Source organism: Tenrec ecaudatus, chromosome 10 (genome assembly GCF_050624435.1).
Source record: "Tenrec ecaudatus isolate mTenEca1 chromosome 10, mTenEca1.hap1, whole genome shotgun sequence".
NCBI classification, from domain to species: domain Eukaryota; kingdom Metazoa; phylum Chordata; class Mammalia; order Afrosoricida; family Tenrecidae; genus Tenrec; species Tenrec ecaudatus.
This window is the reverse complement of record NC_134539.1, coordinates 41,250,363-41,270,660: the sequence shown is the minus strand read 5'-3', so window position 1 is coordinate 41,270,660 and position 20,298 is coordinate 41,250,363. Positions and strand designations below refer to the sequence as shown.

General features: G+C 38.0%; 1 non-coding gene across 1 annotated transcript; it reads left to right on the top strand.

The window, feature by feature from the left end:
• Window positions 1-2,183: 2,183 nt before the first annotated feature.
• Window positions 2,184-2,319, top strand: LOC142460527 (small nucleolar RNA SNORA5). The gene has a single exon (XR_012786716.1). It is a non-coding gene; the product is annotated as a small nucleolar RNA SNORA5 (small nucleolar RNA).
• Window positions 2,320-20,298: the final 17,979 nt, after the last annotated feature.

Sequence of the window (20,298 nt, the reverse complement as noted above, 5' to 3'; positions counted from 1 at the left end):
TGAAGAAGAATAGAGCACCAGGCATTGAGGAGAGTTTATTAACAACTTGTGATATACAGATGACAAACCTAACTTGCTGAAAGTGAGCAATACTTGGAGCACTTGCTGATGAAGATCAAGAATAACAGTCCAGCATGGATTGCAACTCAATAAAGAAAGTACACTAAAATCCTCACAACTGGCTCAATAGATAATATCATGATCAACAGAGAAAAGGTTGAGGTTGTCAGGGATTTTGTCTTGCTTGAATCCACAATCAATGCTCATGGAACCAGCAGTCAAGAGATCAAAGGACACGTTTCATTTGGTATATCTGCTGCACTGGACTTCTTTAGAATATTGAAAAGTAAGGATATTATTTTGAAAACTAAGGTATAGAGCCTCACCCTAGCCATGGTACTTCCATTGCTTCATATGTATGTGAAAGTTAGACCCTGAGTAAGGAAGACCCAAGGAGAATTGAAGCATTTGAATTGTGACACTTGAGAAGAACCTTGAAAGGCTGTTAAAAGAACAGACTGAAAGGAGATCCCCTCATAGAGGGGTTTAGGAGAGGAGATGGGTTAATTAGGGTGCGAGGTAGTACCGATGAAGAACACAGCTTTCCCCCAGATCCTGGATGCTTCCTCCCCCCAACTACCATGATCCGAATTCTACCTTGCAGGCCTGGATAGGGCAGAGGCTGTACACTGGTGCATATGAGGGCTGGAGACACAGGGAATCCAGGGTGGATGATACCTTCAGGACCAAGGGTGTGAGGGGCGATGCTGGGAGAGTGGAGGGCGAGTGGGTTGGAAAGGGGGAACTGATTACAAGGATCCACATGTGACCTCTTCCCTGGGAGAGGGACAGCAGAGAAGGGGGGGGAGGGGAGACTACGGATAGGGCAAGATATGACAAAATAACGATGTATAAATCACCAAGGGCACATGAGGGAGGGGGGAGAGGGGAGGGAGGGGAAAAAAAGAGGACCTGATGCAAAGGGCTTAAGTGGAGAGCAAATGCTTTGAGAATGATTGGGGCAGGGAATGTATGGATGTGCTTTATACAATTGATGTATGTATATGTATGGATTGTGATAAGAGTTGTATGAGTCCCTAATAAAATGTAAAAAAAGAAGGAAAGTGAACAAATCTCACTTACCTTATCATACGTTCCTATCTAGTTAAATAAAAATTTTAAACTGTAAAAGAAGAAAAAGAACAGACTGATCTGTCTTGGAAGAAATAAGGCCCGAGTGCTCCTTAGTCTTACATGCTTTGGGCACGTAGCCAGGCGAGACCAGTCCTGGGAGCAGGACATTATGCTCAGTAAACAGGCAGTGGAAAAAAGATCAGCAAAGAGCTGGATTGGCACAATGCCTGCAACTATGGGTGCGAGCAAAGGAACAATTGAGGATGGCTCAGGAGAGGGTGGTGTTTTGTTCTATTGTGCATAGGTCAGAACTGACTCGATGACAGCTAACAACATCAACAACTACTTTATCTCTGCCCTTCAACTTTACCAAATAAGATACACTCCATGGACTGGTCTCGCTCGATATTATGTCCTAGTACAAGACTCACCATCCCTACCTTTCAGGAGGAGTCTGGCTGTACAGTTCTGAACACAGATTCATTTGATTTTTGGCGGTCCATAGTAGTGTCAATATTCTTTTCATCACTATAATACAAATAATTCGATTCTTCTTCAGTTTTCTCTATTCAATATCCAACTTTCAGATACGGATGAGCTGATTGAAAATACCATGGCTTGGTTCTGCTATACCTTCTTCCTCAAAGTAACATCCTTGCTTTTCAGCACTTTACATAAGTCTTGTGCAGCAAATTTGCTCAGTGCAATGCATCCTTTGATATCTTGATGGCTGCTTCCGAAATATTGATTGTGGATCCAAGCAAGACACAAATGCTTGACAACTTCAATGATTCCTTGCTTTATCATGATGTTAAGTATTGGTCCAGTTGTGAGGATTTTTGTTTTCTTTACATTAAATTGTAATACGAGGCTGCAGTCCTTGGTCGTCACTAGTCAGTGCTTCAAGTCTTCCTCACTTTCAGCAAACAAGGTGGTGTCATCTGCATATCGCAGGCTGGCTTTCTTCTGCTCTTGATTTCACATTATTATTCACGTAGTCAAACTTCTCAGAATATTTGTTCAGCATACAGGTGGAAAAAGTGAGGTGATGCAGCTGTGTCAAGTTCAGTGCCGGCCCCATCCATGGCTGGCACTGACCCAACAGGCTGCCACAGAGACACTGTAACTCATGGGCCCTGTTCCTCTGGTGGTGAGCCTCAGGGATAATTTTTGTTACAGACATTTTAAAAAAAAGTAAGTTGAAAGGATACAACACTGATGCACACTCTTCCCATTTCCAAGGAGGCAGCACTCCTTGCACTGTTCCCACACTGCTTCCTGATTCTCCAACAGGTTCCGCATATGCAAAATAATTCTTTGTCTCCTTGGTGATGTGGCATGGTGTCTATAAGCTTTTTTCTCTGCTTCTTCTATTTGCTTGTTTAATCTCGTCCATATAAAAAAGAGATTGGATTTAAATATACCTTACATAACCACGAGGAGTGTAGCAGTAGACTGATTCCTCTTGGGCTGCTAACCAGCCCCCTGGAGAAAGAGCAGGATTTGGACTTCTGGAAAGAGTCAGAGTCTTGTACATTTATGTAGTCAGTATTACCTTGTCCTATAGGGTCAGTATGAGTCTACATAACTACACAACAGCAGTGACATGACATAAATGTCGTCTCTCTCTCTCTTTTTGCTTTTTACAGTGTAAAAGCTTTTATTTTATAAATCTTATTTAATGTTAATAAATTTATTTAAGGAATTTACATGTCTTTCATTTACTACCCATCAAATTTACTTCCGTTCCTCCAAAGCTATAAAGGAGTGCATGTTAATCCCCTGCTGCTGTCCATCTAAAGTGCTGTTTGGGAGCCATTCATCTCAGCTACATCCGCCATCATTCTTTTAGTGATGTTACTTTAACCTCCAATTAATGATGAACAATGTCAAACATTTTTGCCAGGAGTCTCTTCAACTTGTTCACATTAGGGTAAATTCAGGATCTGTATAGAATCTGCCATAAATCTTGTCTTATTAACACATCAAAATAATTAAGTCACATATGTGATTACAACTACAAGCAAATAGATTAGAATTTCCACGCAAATTTATGGGGCATAATTCAATTCATAATAGTTCCTGTCGAGTCCGTTCTGACTCACGATAACCCTGTGTTCAAAGCCGAAGTGCTGTACACATCTGTGAGGCTATGGCCATTTGGAAATAGATTCTGAGGCTCCTCTAGGTAAGTTGGAATGAATGGATTTTCAGCTCGTAGTCCAACACATGGCTAACTGTTTGCTGTATCCCGAGACGACAACCATGACATTGCTATATGCCAGGGGTTCTCAACCTTCCCCAGGCCATGACTCTTTAGTACAGATCCTCATGTTGTGGTGACCCCCAACCGTGACATTATTTTCGTTGCTTCTTCATAACTAATTTTTTTACTGTTATGGATTGTAATGTAAATATCCGATATGTAGGATGTATTTTCATTGTTACAGATTGAACACCATTAAAGCATAGTGATTAATCACAAAACAATATGCAATTATATATTGTGAAATATTTATTGCTAATGACAAATAAATGAAATCTTGTCTTGAAGCATGGTGTAGCATGGGTAACGGTCTTCAAGCTGGGTGCTCATATGTGGGCTTACCTGCATGTGAGCAGACCCACCTGGAGACAGATAGAGGAGTGATGTCTCAGTTCCTAAGACCATTGGAAATATGTCATTCGGCCCTCTCCAAAGGGGTCATGACCCACAGGTTGAGAACCGCTGCTAAATGCCATCAGCATGACCCCATGTGAGAATAGAATTTTCCAATAACTAAGGATGTCTTGGATTAAATCTTTATGGACTAGATTGTGAGGTTATTTCTGAAGAGCCATTGAGTGGATTTCAACAGCCAACATTCAGTTGGCCACAGAGCTTTTATCATGACATTAGTATGTAGATTTTACTCAATCGTTTTTGATGAAATATAATGATGTTTAACATCAGTTTTAAATGGTGCGAGTTACATGGTTTAGAGACTCTTACCTTGAATTCCACACATGGGACCTACACACTTAATTTTAAGTACATGTCCGCTTGAATTTCCATATTTTAATAAGTGAATTCTATGACTCTAGCTTCTAAGATTTGTAGTTTAAAAACAAATAAACAAACAGACACAATCTATCATGTCCTTCAAATATGGTTTCAGCTAGTGAGAATAAAATATTGTGTACTCCTTTTAGCTGATAGCCATCTGCTACAGACAGATTCAAATGTCAGCTCATCAGAATTTAAAAGGACTTCCGGAACAGAAGTTCACTGAAATTTAAGAAACTTTAATGGAACTTCTGTTGCAAAATCATGCTGTCTTGGCTTTAGGCTAATCCCCCAAACACACCTACAAATCCATCTCCCAAATGCCTGGCACAGAGGAGGAGCTGGGTCATTTTTACAATTTTTATGGCAAAGGTTAAAATAAGCAATTTCCACAACAGCTGTCAAAATACAGTCTGTCTTTGGAGGCTGCTTTCCCTAGAGAATTTTACTTCTTCAAATGTCATAATTAGAATTTCATTTCTAGTGACTCCTCAAGGAAATCTGGCAGCAGGAGACAGCATGGGTCACATTTTAATTACGAATGCATTCTCCCTGTCTGAAGGGCCAGGAGTTTGTTGAGAGTCATGTCACAGGAATCCCCATGCGCTGTGAATGATTAAGCGCGCTTTCGCCTGTGCAGCGGTGGATTCTTTAGAGTGTAGCGAGGCTCATCAGAGTGTTTACAGACTGCTCTGTCCCATGGAAAAGTGGTGAGGTACAAAGGTGAAGTTTTACTGGCAATTAGGACAGTGAGTTGTACTCACACGCTCCCATTATCTATGACAGACATAGATCTGCAGGATGCCCCTTTTATCGATTCATTAGTTCCAGTATCCTTTTAACAACCAGGGAGCGAATAGCTCCTGTGGTGTTAAACACTGAACTTCAAGTTGGGTTAAGTTAAACATCACTGTCTTTGACCTCAGGAGAGGCTTACCTAATTTTGGTCATAAAATAATATTTGAGCGGAACCACAAGGAATAATAAACACAAAGGAATCTGATAGACATGCAAGGTAGGGGAGAAAATTCCTGGCTAGAAAACCATCTATGGAAAAGCAAGGCTGTTTAGAAGCAATCATAGTCATTTCAGTGAAGGGGCTTTTGAGGAAGTAGCAGAAGATGGGCATCAGTTTTGATATTAGGGTATTTAAAAAAAATTATTAGGCGCTCATACAACACTTATCACAATCCATACATACACCAATTGTGTAAAACACATTTGTACATTCATTGCCATCATCATTCTTAAAACACTTGCTTTCCACTTAAGCCTTTGGCATCAGCTCCCCATTTTTCTCCCTCCCTCCCCGCTGCCGTCTCTCTCATGAACCCTTGAGAATTTATAAATTATTATTTTGTCATATCTTACACTGCCCAACATCTCCCTTCACCCACTTTCCTGTTGTCTGTCCCGTGGGAAGAGGTTATATGTAGATACTTGTAACTGATTGCTCTTTTCCAACCCACCCTCCCTCCACCCTCCTGGTATCACCACTGCAAACCACTGGTCCTGAAGGGATCATCCTCCCTGGATTCCCTATGTTTTCAGTTGCTATCTGTACCACTGTACATCCTCTGGTCTAGCCAGATTTGTAAGGCAGAATTGGGATCATGATAGTTGGGGGGTGGGAGGGATAAGCATTTAAGAACTAGTGGAAAGTTGTATGTTTCATTGTTGCTACATCGCACCCTGACTGGCTCATCTCCTCCCACAACTCTTCTGTAAGGGGGTGTCCAATTTTCTACAGATGGGCTTTGAGTCTCCACTCTGCACTCTCCCTCATTAACAATGATAGGATTTTTTGTTCTGATGATTCTTGATCCTTGATCCCTTCGATAACTCATGATCACACAGGCTGGTGTGCTTCTTCCATGTGGGCTTTGTTGCTTCTGAGCTAGATGGCTACTTGTTTACCTTCAAGCCTTTAAGATCTCAGATGCTATATCTTTTGATAGCCGGGCACCATCACCTTTCTTCACCACATTTGTTTATGTACCTATTTATCTTCAGCGATCATATGGGGGAGGTGAACACCCAATGATGTGATTTTCTTTGTTGTTCTTTTATGCCTGATAACTGATCTCTTTGGCACCTTGTGATCATGCAGGCTGGTGTGCTTCTTCCATGTTGGCTTTGTTGCTTCTGAGCTAGATGGCCGCTTATTTACCTTCAATTCTTTAAGACTCCAGATGCTACATCTTTTGATAGCTGGGCACCATCAGCTTTCTTCACATTTGGTTATTCACCCACTTTGTCTTAAGCGATTGTGTCGGAAAGGTGAGCATCATTGAATGCCAGTTTAATAGAACAAAGTATTCTTGCATTGAGGGAGTACTTGAGTGGAGGCCCAATGCCCATCTGCTAGCTTAGTACTAAATTTGTAAATATATGCACATAGATCTTTTCCCCATTCTCATATATAAATATATTTACACATGGGCATGCCTTTATTTAGGCCTCTATAAATGCCCTTTGCCTCCTAGCTCTTTCCTCTATTTCCTTTGACTTTCCTCTTGTCCCACTATCATGCTCAGTCTTCATTATTTGGGTTTTAGTAATTTTTCTCTGTTACATTACCCTTGATCCTACCCTACCAGGCCTCCTACACCCTACTCACCACCAATTTGGATCAATTTTTGTTCAGATATTAGGGTATTTATTTAATGTAGGCAGAAATGTGGATATTATGGACAAGAAATGGGTCATCACAAAAGGTTAAAGGCTTGAAAAAATGTGATTGCCTTACATTTCATCATAACTAGGCAGACCTTTGAATATGTGTGCCCCTTTATACCAGTTTCCTGAGGAAAAGTATTATGTTCTGCTTTTCATCTGATAAAGAAGGTTGATAACACCCACTACTTAGTAATAAGAAATAAACTACTGCTGTACTAACTATAATAGATGAATCTAAAAACTCACTATGAAAGAAGGAGACCAGAGAGAAAAGATAAGGTATTATTCATCAGTATGAAGCTCTGGAAGAGACAAAGCTGTAGTGAGAGACAGTACATTGGTGGTCGCCAGAACTGGGAGTTGGACTAAGTAGAGGCATGAGGAAACCTTGAGAGGGATGATGGCCATGTTTCGTACCATGACTGTGGTGGTGGCTAAGTGACAGTAAAGAGTTCACAGAACTCATCAAATATATTGTATGATACACTAATGAAACTGAGAACAAAAATGAGAATATTTGATTTGGAATAAGTTAACTTCAGAAATGCCAAAAGAACAATATTCTTTCCAGAAAAAAAAAACGTTCATAATAAGACATAAAATGAACTTCTCCGAGCATTTGATGGAGGGCCACTTGGCCTGGTGCCGAAAACATTAGGAAACTGTGTGGGGAGGCAGAGGGATGGACTTTTAAAATGTAAATGCACTTGGGGGATTTAAATTAAGGATATTATACTTTAACATATGGGTATAACTTTTATAAAACAATTTTTATTGTTCAAACATGACTGTAAGAATTTCTCATGTATTAATCATCAAGTCTCACAGGAGTCCTATGGGTGTGAGATATTATAATTCTCATTTTCTTCAGGAACTGAGACATTGAGAGGTTAATTAACTTGCCCAAGATCACAAACATAGTAAGTGTAAGATCTAGGATTTGAAGTCTAACAGTCTAGTTCAGAGACTATACACTTGTAGAAGATCTAATATTCAAGTTCAATTTAGTTCAGAAGTGAGGGGGAATGAGGGGTCTATATACAAGCTTGGGTATTTATGATGTGTTTTATTATTGTAGTATATTCATGAGTTATTTTGTATTAATATAAAGCCCCTGAACACATATAAAGGAGCCCTGGTGGTGCTGTCAGTCAAGTGATAGACTGCCAACAGCAAGGGCAGCAGTGAGAGCAAGCCCACCAGCCACTCTCACTATGAGTTACAATGCACTCAATGGCAATGGGCTTTGTTTGTGTGTGTCCTGTAGAAGACAGTGTTGCTGTACATAATTTCAGGTATAAAATTAAAACTGGGAGTGGGTTTTCAGTCTTGAATACAGTGTGGCATTGAAGTTAATTAATAAAGTATAAATTTCATAATCATTTCAGAGACTTTTGAAGGAAAAGAAAATGATACAGTCCCATCAGTTGTGCAGAGTCTCCAGCAAAGAGCAGCGATGGCGATGACTGGGGAGTGAGTGATTTCATGGCGATGGGAAAATATCCAGCATTTCTCTATTGGCTGCCCTGACCCCTCCCAGGACGGTTGGCCACACTTATGCATGTTCAGAGAATTAATGGAAAACCTCAGTGACTTAAGCCATTCGAAATGACTGGAGAACATAAGAAGGATCTTTTATACCTTATGATCTGTATGTACTTCTAAGAACCAAGACCTCCATTGGAGAAGCCCTTCTTGAGGCAACTGTTAGATTATTGGGCATGTCATTAGTATATATTTCCCAAGTTCATAGAGAAAATTTTTGGAATTTAATATACGCACAGGTAAAAATACCTTTTTCTCCAGTCTTCATTTTGCACTCCTACAAGGTAAAAATCCTACCTTAAGTGCTCCGCAACCAAACTTCCCCTTGGTTAGGCTGTCTCAAGGTTGAGGCTGGGCTGCGAGAGTGCAGAGAACATTGGCCAATTAGGTCATATGCCTTAGTCACAACCTCTAATCTAGAGGGGTTTTTTGTTGTTGTTGTTTTGTTTTTAGGAATAAGGCTGGTACTTTGCCAAACTTTTGGTTCTTATGTCTATTTCTCAATCGGTGTAGAGGTTAGGTGTCAAAGAGATGCGTGTTATTGAAGTACTCACTCAGTCACACCCAAGTTGACGACATTCTTTTTCTAATTGGCAGTGAAGAGGGAGAAGCAGAGCCAATATGGGTACTGTGGGAATCAAAGACACAAGGGGAAGAAAGACAAACTAAATGTTCTCATATCACCCATCTGTTATCCATGACAACAAACTTTCTTTTGTTCTTCCTCCCACTCTGGCCAATAGACTGATAAATGTCCCTTGTACCACATCAAACAAGCAAACAAAAACACCAGATCCTTGGTCTTCCCAGAAAATACCCAGCATTTCTATATTTGTTTTGGTTTTTTTTTCAATGTACACTTTCCAAAGACTACTGAGAACACACTCTGGTCTAGAAGAGGTGTGTGCACTTGGTGCAGCATCCAGTGGGGATTGAAAAGGTCCCTCTCTAAGTGACACAGAAACAGGATAGCTTTGGAAGAGGGTTGGGGCTTACACTGGGCGTTTTGGGGGTCTTTTCTGTTAACAATTGCCAGAAAATGTGGGATATTTTGTGGTTAAGTACCTTTACAACGCTAAGTTAGGAGGTTGGATGAAGGAAGCAGGTCTGTCGTTGGTAAAGCAGCATCCCTGGTTGCTGCAAGATCAGTTAGGACTCATGGAAACCCCATGGATGTTAGAGAACAACTGTCTCCACAGGTGTTTAGCTGTGAAGTTTCTTGAAGCAGATTTCCAAGCCTTTCCTCCACGGTACTTCTAAGGAGACTGGGACTTCCAAACTTTTGGAACAACGTATTGCTTTGACCATTTTGCACCACCCTGGATGGCAAAGAAGCATTAACCCCTGATAGTAGCTGTGAAAGGGGAATGTGGCTCCATAACCTCCTTGTTTTCTTCTTTTGTCCTCAGAGTCAGAGAATGAATTTTCATGTTCAACGAGATACACAACAACCTAACTGCTGGCTTCCCTGCCAGCTAAGAGTTGTCAATGCTCTGGGAATTTTTCTCCCTATTTGTCAGTTGCTTATACCCATCAAATCACATTTCCATTTTAGACAGACCAAAAGTTTTGTTTCCAGGGAAGAGAAAAGCAGTTGTGTTCGTTACTATCTTATCATCCGTGACTAAATTTTAAAGCAGATATCCTTACAGAAGGAATTTTAAAAAATAACTTTTAAGAAAACTTTATATCTAAAAATGGAAGTATATTGGCCGGGCATGTGCATATAAATAATTTAATGCTGGTCCAAATTCCATTTAGACAAATGTTTATAGTTCTCTGAAGGTTGTAGTCACTAATGGGATTACTTGAGGGAAGAAACCATATTAGTGAATTTGCCTTGGCAGCTTAGTGTATCTTTAGTTGGTTGTTTTTATGCCTTTTAAGACATGAAAAATAAGGCAAGGAAAAGGTTATATAAAATATATCAGTAAATTGGGGTATTTTCATTTACTTTTGCATAGCTAGAATATTAACAGTTGGTGGATATTCTATTTCTAGCATACTATAACTAAGCTTCAAACTAGGTTTATCTTTAATAGCAGATTTAGAGCACGGCAGATTGCTTTCTGCATTAACATGAGCCTAATGTAAGAATTTCAGCACTTCGCTAATTCTCAAGAGAATTAAATTCCTTAAAATAAAATTCCTCATTGAATTTCTGATTTGGACTTTATATTTGTTTTAAAGAAATAGTTTTGGATGTGACCTGCATCTCCGACAGACAATTTGGTCAAGAACCAGGAAGCACTTGCGGTCTGGGTGGAAGAATGTAAAAGAGTCTGTGGAGGCTTCTTTCCCTCCTCCTTTCCACCCTTTTTCTCTTTCATCCATGATCATCTCCAAGGACACAATTTGCCATGGCAGAAAATTGAAAGCATTCTGGATGCTTTTTGAAAACAGCATATCAATTTGTGTACTGTACACAAGTTTGAGGGAGCTAGAGAAGAGTATGGTGTTTAAATCAAACGAAGGGAATAATCCCAATGAGAGATCACAGCACGCAAGCTGGATGAGGGGAGAAGAAATCACAGGAGCGAAACCTATGTGAGTCAGGACCGGATGGGGCTGGCTCGCTTTTGTGGGTCTCACAGTGCTCCACCTTTCAGAGAAGGAAATACTGGAGCTTTCTATCACTGATCTATCACTCTCTCCTAAAGCAAATATTTGAGCCTTCCTTCTCTGGCAGGTTTCCACCACGTACAGGTTCCAGTTTTCACAGATTTTACTGTATTAAATGTGTATTCCTCCTGGAATAGTCGACATTCTGTTGAAATCTGGGTATGAGAGGCAATGAGCTGTAAATACTGGAAGTGGTCATGGAAGAGTTCCAAGTTAACAAATTTTTGGAGTTTAAGACATAGATTCCCTGGCAAGTTAAAATTTACAGTGTAAAATCAGATTCATGTACTTTTATTAATATATTCTCCCAAGTTAGGTCATCTTCAATTTCTTATGTTACTCAGGATCAATTAGAAGCAGTTCTTGATTTCTGGGTGAACTCATGGTTCCTTCCCTGGTTGCAGCACCTGCTGTTCACTGCAATGGGTACAGTTCACTGCAATGGGTACAGTTCACTGAAATGGGTACAGTTTTTCCGGGTTTCATACTTGTCTTAGGTCAACACAAGGCTTGGGTGTGCTTACGTTTAAGGATTTTTTTTAGGATTATATGAATTAATACAAAAACAGCTTCAGAGCAGTTCATGACTCATATTAAGTACTTTGAATCTGTTAGAAAATTATAGTATTATAGTTATTAGTGCTACCATTGTGTGAACTTTGATGTTGCAATATAATTTCCTCCTAGGTTTACTGTTATCTAGAAAATTCTCAGTTTTGTGTATTTGTCCATTTCAATATCATAGACACATGTACACATAAACACTCCATACTCACCTACACACATTTCATATGCATGTGCTAGGCACAGAACTAGTATAAAGACTAAGAAATTTACTAAAATAACCCCTTAGTACAATTAATGTAGCAGAAGTTAACACATGGGAATTAAATCAGGGGAATTTTTCATACCTGAAACATATATATGAAACCTGAAACATAGTAGGAACTTAATATATTGAATGAAACACTAAGCAATGTAAAAAGGGCCTCCTTAGTTTGCATTTCTTTACAATTAAAAAGATGGTACCTCAGATGTTGTCTCCTCAGCGCCCTTACGTTTTCATTGGAAAAGTATCATTTTTTTGTAAATAGTATTTACAGATGGGATTAGTTAAATTAAGGTAATATTGAGGCAGTGCTTTGGCGGGTGCATTGCAAGGAGCACGGAATAGCTAAAACAACACTAACAGAGAAAAATATAGATGATGCTTTACACTTCCTGATTTAAAAACACTACAGAACACCAGTAATAAACATAGCGTGGTATTGTCATGAGATTAAAGATATAGATCAAAGGAACATAATTGGAAGTCCTGAAATGTACTCATATATTGATCTATGGTCAACTACATTTTAACAAATGTACCAAGACTATTCATGGGGAACAACAGTCTCTTTAATAAATGATGGGACAATTGGATTTCCACATACAGAAAAATGAAATTGGAGTCATTGGCATGTGTCTATGGGTGTGTGTGTCTGGGTAGTACAAATGGCTATGTGTCTGACTGCTAACTGAAAAGGTAGGGCTTTGAGTCTACCCAGAGGTTCCTTGGAAGAAGAGCCCGAGGACTTCATTTGATAACAACCATTAAAAATCCTATGGACCACACACAGTTCTAGTCTGATGAGATGGCTGAGACAAAATTGATCAGTTAGCAACTGGTATATATTCTCTTCCCCCTAACACCCTGGTGTACAAACATAAAATATCTTAAATAATTATTTGTGCTTTCATTTTTTTTTCAACTAACAATATCTCTTACTGATTTTTAAAGATCAGTGAACAAAAATACTTTCTTATTCTTTATAGTGGTATCATTAATTTTCATTGTTGAATATATATATATTAAAATAATTCTTTCTTTTAAAAAATAATTATTTCATAACGAATACTTATGATGCTTACATTCTTTTGTTATTATAATCAGTGCTGCAATAAATATCCCTGTACATGTGTAATTCCTTATATGATTGACTATATCTGTAGGAAGATTTCTTTGGAGATAAAACCTTATTGGGTTAAATGGCATGTGTACTTATAACTTTGATAATTTCCTATGAAAGCATTTCCACAAGTGTTTGTCAAATTTTTCAACTTTTAATGATCAGTATAACTCCATTTTCACACATTTGTATTAGGAAAGGATTTCCCACCCAAGATTTTGAATTTATTTTTTTCCACCTGGTAAATAAAATATTTGCATGTCACTGTTGTTTACTTGTATATCTCTTAGTATGATGATGATGAATGATTTTCACGTTTAAAAATGATTTCTATATTCTCTTCTGTGAAGTTAATATATCCTTTGTCCAGTTTTCTATTGTTTGACTCTCGATGATTAGAAGTAGCTTTTTATATAATAGAAAAAATATAACTCATCTCAAAGTTGAAAATATTTCCCCTAGTTTGCCTCTTAATTTTTTTACTTACTTATGTTAGTTTCTTCCATGCTTACTTTTATATTTTATATCTATGTTTAATTTTTTAGGTAACCTAAAACTTCTGAATTCTTTGTTATATTTGTAAGAGCCTTCTCACGTTAATATTATATTTCTTATAGTACTGTTAAAAAGTATTTGATGCCATACCTAAAAGCATTGGTCAACACTCAGCCATATCTGGAGAGAGTATCTGATTAAGAACTAATGGTGGAGAAGGAAAAGGTTCAAGCGGCATTGAAGGCAATAACAAAACATGAGTCCAGGAACTGACAAAACATCAACACCAAGGTTCCAGCAAGGTGTTGCAGCATGGGCGGCCCTTGGCAATGCCAAGCAAGTTGGAAGAGAGCTACCTGGCCAATCTACTGGAAGCGATCCATCTTTGTACTCGTTCCAAAGAAAAGAGACCCGAAGGAATGCACACATTATAAAATGATACCATTCACATCACAAGCAAGTACATTTTTATTGAAGATAAAAACAGGCTTCAAAAAGTTCATGGAAAAATGAAGTTAAAAAGTAATGGAATTCTTCCAGCAACGTTTGGAAAATCCTCATATACTAACAAAGGTGTGTGCAATCCGATTTATTAGATCAACACAGGCTTACTGAGGAAAGTCTTCTCTGGACCAGGTACTATGTTGAACTTTGGAACCATTCTATAAGGTATTCACCATTATCTTCATTTTCAGATGCAGAAGAGTGAGGCGTAGCTCTATGGTATTCTATTTTACAACCTACCAGTTAATAGCCACTTGGTTTTTTGGTGCTATTTCGAGAAAAATCCACCACAACTAAATGGTTATATTTGGATCCTGACAGCAGTCGGCGAGAGTGTTGTTTGAAACTTCTTGCAGCAATCTCCGTTGTATTATTATATCCAGAAGTTAGCTATGCAGCAAATGCCAGACACAGTGCGCCCGTCAGTAGGCAGGCTCTGCAGCGCTCACATAAGATGGTAACTGAATGAAACGTATTCCAATCCGCTCGCAATATCCCACATCAGGATGAAGATACGGTCGATGAGTGAAAATGGGCCTTTCTCCGCCAGCCTGCATCAGGTGCTCTCATTGCGGATGCTTGCTCACAAGCGCCCGAAATATAGTTACTTTTCTCTGGGCCATCTGTCTGCAGAGTTTATAAATGAAGCTGCTAACGCCTTCTGCCATTACATTTTCTTTTGTATTCTATCATCTTTTTTTCAGTCGAATATATTATTGATGCTTTAGCTTGAAAATATTTCATTCTGGATGATATATTATGTATAAGCTAAATCAAACAACCATGATAGGTAAAAGATCCAGAGATAAACAATTCCTATTTATGTCACCATTTGCTACTGGTGTTTCCCTAGATTTTTCTTCTCCTGGCATAGAATATAGTCATTCCTGAGTGCTCTCTTACTAGTATTGAGTTATAGCAATGCCTAAAAGAGTGCTTCCGCCCAAGAACTTGCAAAAATACTAGAAAGAGACGAAAACAATTGGGAGTATATCCTGTCATGAGCACTATCAAGGTCATGTGTGTAGAAGGGCTGGTCTCCTTTGCTGAGAAACTAGTGCTAGTCATTCCGAGGTGACCTTCTCTCCAGTCTTTCTCCTCGTCCTTTCCACATTGCCTTCAAATGATACATCATCATTATATCTTGTTTTCCTTTAAATAATTCTACTAACTATTATAGCTCTACACAGATTATATAAGAGTCACCTCTTTCACATAAATTTTAGGGACTTTTAGCTGATTTACAGAGTTGTGAAACCATCATCACAAATATTTTCATCCTCAAAAGAAACGCTGTTTCAATTACGTAAGTCGTTTCCCATTCTTCCCTTTCACCAGCATTCAGCAACTAATTTATGTTCTGCCTCCATTGATTTGCCCTTCCGGACATTTCATATGAATGAATTCATACAAAATATGGCCTCTTGTATCTGTCTTGTTTCACTTAGCATGCTATTTAATGTTTTTTTATCCATATTGCACCATAGATTAGTACTTCCTTCTTTTCATGGCTAAATAATATATCCTATAAATAGATAACATTTCATTTATCTACTCATTATTTCATTAACATTTACATTGTTTCCACTGAGTAAGGCTGTTATGAATACTTGCATATGAGCTTTTGAGTGGATGTGTATCTCAGTTCACATTGATGACTGGATCAGAGGCTAACTCAAGGTTTAACATTTTGTACTGTTATCTCAAGGAGCCATAGAAATTTGCTATGTCACCAAAAATATAGAAGAGTTTCAAGTTTTCTACTTCCTCTTAAACACTTGTCAGTTTTATTATAATTGTTTATTGTAGATAGTCTAGTGAGCAAAAGAGGTATACCTTATCATATGTCTGAGTGGCATTCCTTCAGTGGCTCAGGGCGTTGAGTCGTTTTCATGGGCTTATTCTTGCTTTGGCAGTTACTGTCCCAGTCCTGAATCTGACTACTCCTGAGATGCGGTTTCTGCTTCAGATGACAGGATGCTCTCTTGTCCTTTGTGCATGTGTGGTCTTTTGGGGTAGTTCGTGTTTCGGTAATATTTTAATAAGCATTTTACACTCTTATTGCCCCAATTATAGTAACACGCCCCAATTATGTTCTTTCTTCACAAAACAAAATGTTTTGATTTTGGCTAGATAGTTTTAGTTTGCATTTAATCACATTGGAACTCACTTATACCAATATTATAGGGTTTTGGGGGTAAAAATGTGTAAGGTGCTTTTACTAGATTTATTCTCAATCAGTTGTTTTCTAGAGTAAGCTTCATAAAGTCCTGCAACCATTGTTACCGTACATGGAGGTTGTAGCCAGGGAAGACCATCTCAGAGTCCTTAGTTACTTTGCAGGAGGGCAATCACATAGAATTTACCCTGGCTCCGGTATACATTCTCAGGCCTACTGGCTCAGAATGATCTGTCTTTTATGTGACAGAATGGCAAGAACTCAGGGAAAAAACTAACCCTAAAACACCACCTTCTTATAGTTTTTTATATAAACCCAGTCATGGGTCTTGAATTCACAGTTAAATCTTTCAGCGATGCAGATTTTCTGGGCTGAGAAATCTTCAGAGATAACTGAATCAGAACCCATAATTAGCAAGAAGAGCAAGTTTTGTTATTCATAAAAATATAAACAATGTATCTTTAGGCCATGATAAAGGACTTCAAGCTATGTATACCTCCATAGATACAGGCATGTCTTTCTCCTCATACACCTCCTCCATTCTTAACAGTTGAAACATTGTGAATACTTTCTTCCCACAAATGTTTGCTGACAGTTTATTTGTCAACAATATTTTAAGTCTCATAGGGTAGTGAAAAAACAAAGTGTTTTTCCCCTATTGTACATGGTAGGTGATAATAACTAAATAAATAAACATGAGAAATCAGATATTGAAAACTTATACTAAAATCCAAAATAATCATCTTAATATTGATCTTCCTTATTTGGTGGGTGGATCTTCTTTGGACAGTGTCTGTGTACTTTCTAGAGATGGTTTCAAACATAATCTTTTGATGATCAGGTGACATTTTGCTGACATATGAGATCTAGAGGGAAAAAATTCTAAATATCAGTTGCATTTATGTATAGATTTACTGTAAGGAGTTTTAGATCTAGAGGATAGGATTGAAATTCCTTGAACAAAGCTGCAAAGTAAGTGAACATGATATAAAGGATAAAACGATCCAGATGTGAAAGAGAAACATTTTTCCTTGAGATAAAATGTTGTGATGGACTGCAGGGAGCTATTGAAAGGGAAGAGGCAACAGGGAGAGAATAAGCCACCACCAGACCCAAAGGACACTCATTGCCGTTGGGTCATGCTGACTCACACCTAAGCCCAGCTGTAGCATTCTGGGACGGGAACTGCTGGAGAGAACAGGAACCCAGTCTTTCTCCCTACGAGGTGCAGGTGGTTTGGAATTGCATACTATGCGGATCACAGTCAAATGCAAATAGTACACCACCAAGGTTTTTAGGACAAATGACAATAAATAATGGAAGAGATGGGGGAAAAGAAGGAAACACAGACTAAAAAAATTCCAAGTCCTCTATTGAACCATACTTTTATCTGTCACTAAAATAAGTCATTCTGGAGCACATTGTCCCTAAAGTTCTGGTATTTGCTATTTCCTATAACTAACTTGAAATTTTTGCCTAGCCCATTAATCTTAGCTCCAGACGTGAAACCCATTGATTCCATTAACCTGCCATGTTGGTTACATTTTACAAATAGGTTGCTTCAAAATTTTTCTTTCCCAGGAGAACTGCTGGCATATCAACATTGTCCCAAGGGATTTGAACTGTTAATTTACTTTATAGTGACATTTAGCCATTCTGACAAGGGCTTAATTTTTATATGCTTCTCCATAAAGGTTGTCTCTAACAATATGTGTAAATCAAAAAATGAAAACATTATAAACTATTAGGTTGATGTCTGTGATGTTCATTAATCAGTAATTTAGTACATTTACAGACCGTGATGAAGAGAAAATCGTTCCTGTGGGAATTATTTTCCCCCAAAGGACATATTAAACAGCTGCTTACCTCTAATAAACTTAAAGCTAAAGCCATGAGTTCTTGATGTTGTCCTACTATTAAAATGGCCCAAACATCCTGTATTACATTATTAACAGGCACAACATGTTGCTATACCGTGTGCTATATATGGACCATTGCAGTCACTGGGAGTCACACTCATGTGCCAACTTTGGCAGCCACAAGCTCTCAAATGTCTTTTGAAGTATTTATCCTATACAAGTCCCAGTTTTCTCTGCTATCAAACCAATACTAGAAACAAGATGAACAGTAATGTGATTTACAGTCATATGATTCTGAGATTTGGGATTTATTTTTGTTTATCACATCTCTACTAGGTATCCCAATCCTAAATGGGGATTATTCCTTCTTCCTCTGATTAACAGTGCATTTTACACTCTCCTTACGTATACCTCATTTTGTCCTCCATACCTTATTCTGAGTATCAGACTATTCCTCGACACAGATTTTTTGGTGAGATTAAACTGAGAGTGCTTGAAGAATATGTAAATTTTAGTATGGAATACAAATAAAAGAGCTGGCAAGTTCCCACACCATATGAAGGTGAACTGAATTTCAGTTTGTAATTGAAATGTACCAGTCTTCCTTGCATCCTCAAATATGATACGATGAATCCAGTGATATGAATTCACTAATCTAATTATTAGAACCAAGTAGAATTGCTTCTTAGGGTTTCCAAGACTTTACAAGAACAAACACCCTCATCATTCTTGTGCAGAGCAATTGGTGGTTTCAAACCACTGACCTTGAACCTTAGCAATTCAATGCAGTCAACCTTCCCATCATGGCTCCTTCAGAATCAACTCATTGACTGTAAGTTGAGTTAATTAATATTCATTGCAAAGTATTGAGGACTATGCTAAATTCTGATCTAGTAATTAAGGATACAGAGGAAAGTTCCTACTCTAAAGAAACTTGTGATCTAGTGATGTTTCCAATGGCAACATTTTCACTAGGTCTTCCTTCTTAGATTTTTACTGGGTGCACTTGAATCTCTCACCTTTTGGTTAGCAAATTCCTGAACCAGAACTATATATAATGATAATTGTTTTTAACCATTTATTCTACCACTAGAGTTCCTCCCAGGGTGGGAAGAATAAATGGTTAAAAACAATTATTAGTATTATATATTGTGATAAATAAGCACCATTTAACTTTTCTGAGCATTTACAACATGCCCGATTTTTGGCTAAAATTTTCATAAATATTATGTCATTAAGTGATCAAAATAAACCCATTAAATTGGCATCACTATTATCAAACCTATTTATATAGGTGGAAAAAGAGTACAAAAGGTTAGTCCAAACTACTTGTGCCTCTGTTGGCTCTAGTTGTCTCATGGGCTCACTACATTTTAAACCATTTTTTTATCTAATCATCATCTGGTTCTACTTCTCTTTCACTTCAACATTGTACAGAGAGAGAGAAGATAAACCAGCTGGGACATCAGTACAGTATTTTAACACAGTATGTCCTTTCTCTTGCTTTTATACATCTGAAAAATTTGTAACTTCTCAGTCAGGTACTTTCCACCTGGAGGAATGATGGTTCACAAAGGAGCAAGAAAATATGGTATCAAAACTGACTATTCCTTTGAGAAAGGCAAATTCCATTGAAGGTTTCTTTGGTGTTTTAGCCTGCATGATTGGCTTAGTCAAATTCAAAAGATATGAATGAACTTTCAAATAATAGGATATATCAATTATAGAGTATATTTAAATACTGGTAATACATTCTATGTAGTGATATTTTTTTAAAGAATCGAAAAATAATCCCCTACAAGTTCTAACAGAAAATAAGTATGCAAAAGAATTATATTTAATAAAGATTTTGCCAAAAATATTTCAGGTACAAGTTGAATGTATATTCTTGGATACAAGTTCATGAGTTCCTTTTATACATGCTTAAGTACTTAAATTTTATATCTGTTATATTTCTAGCAGTTATGGTTCTGAGGAAAAGCTCAGAAGCAATATTTACTTCCCAGTTTGTGACTTTTGGGAATGAAGGTCCCAAGATCCATGAACGGGGAAAGTGAAAATCATTGGAACCAGTGGATATAATCTGCATGAAAAGCCAGAAGCAAAGCAACACTTCTGTCTTTTGACGGTCCACCCTAGAGTTAAGCTTGGCAAAGGTTGTGCAATGTCCTCTCTTTTGGAAATGGTCCCTAAGAAATACGGTAGATCATATAAGAAAATATTTTAGGGAGTGGGTTTTGATGGATGCTAAGTTCATGAATTCTTGGTTATTAAAGTTTTCTTCAC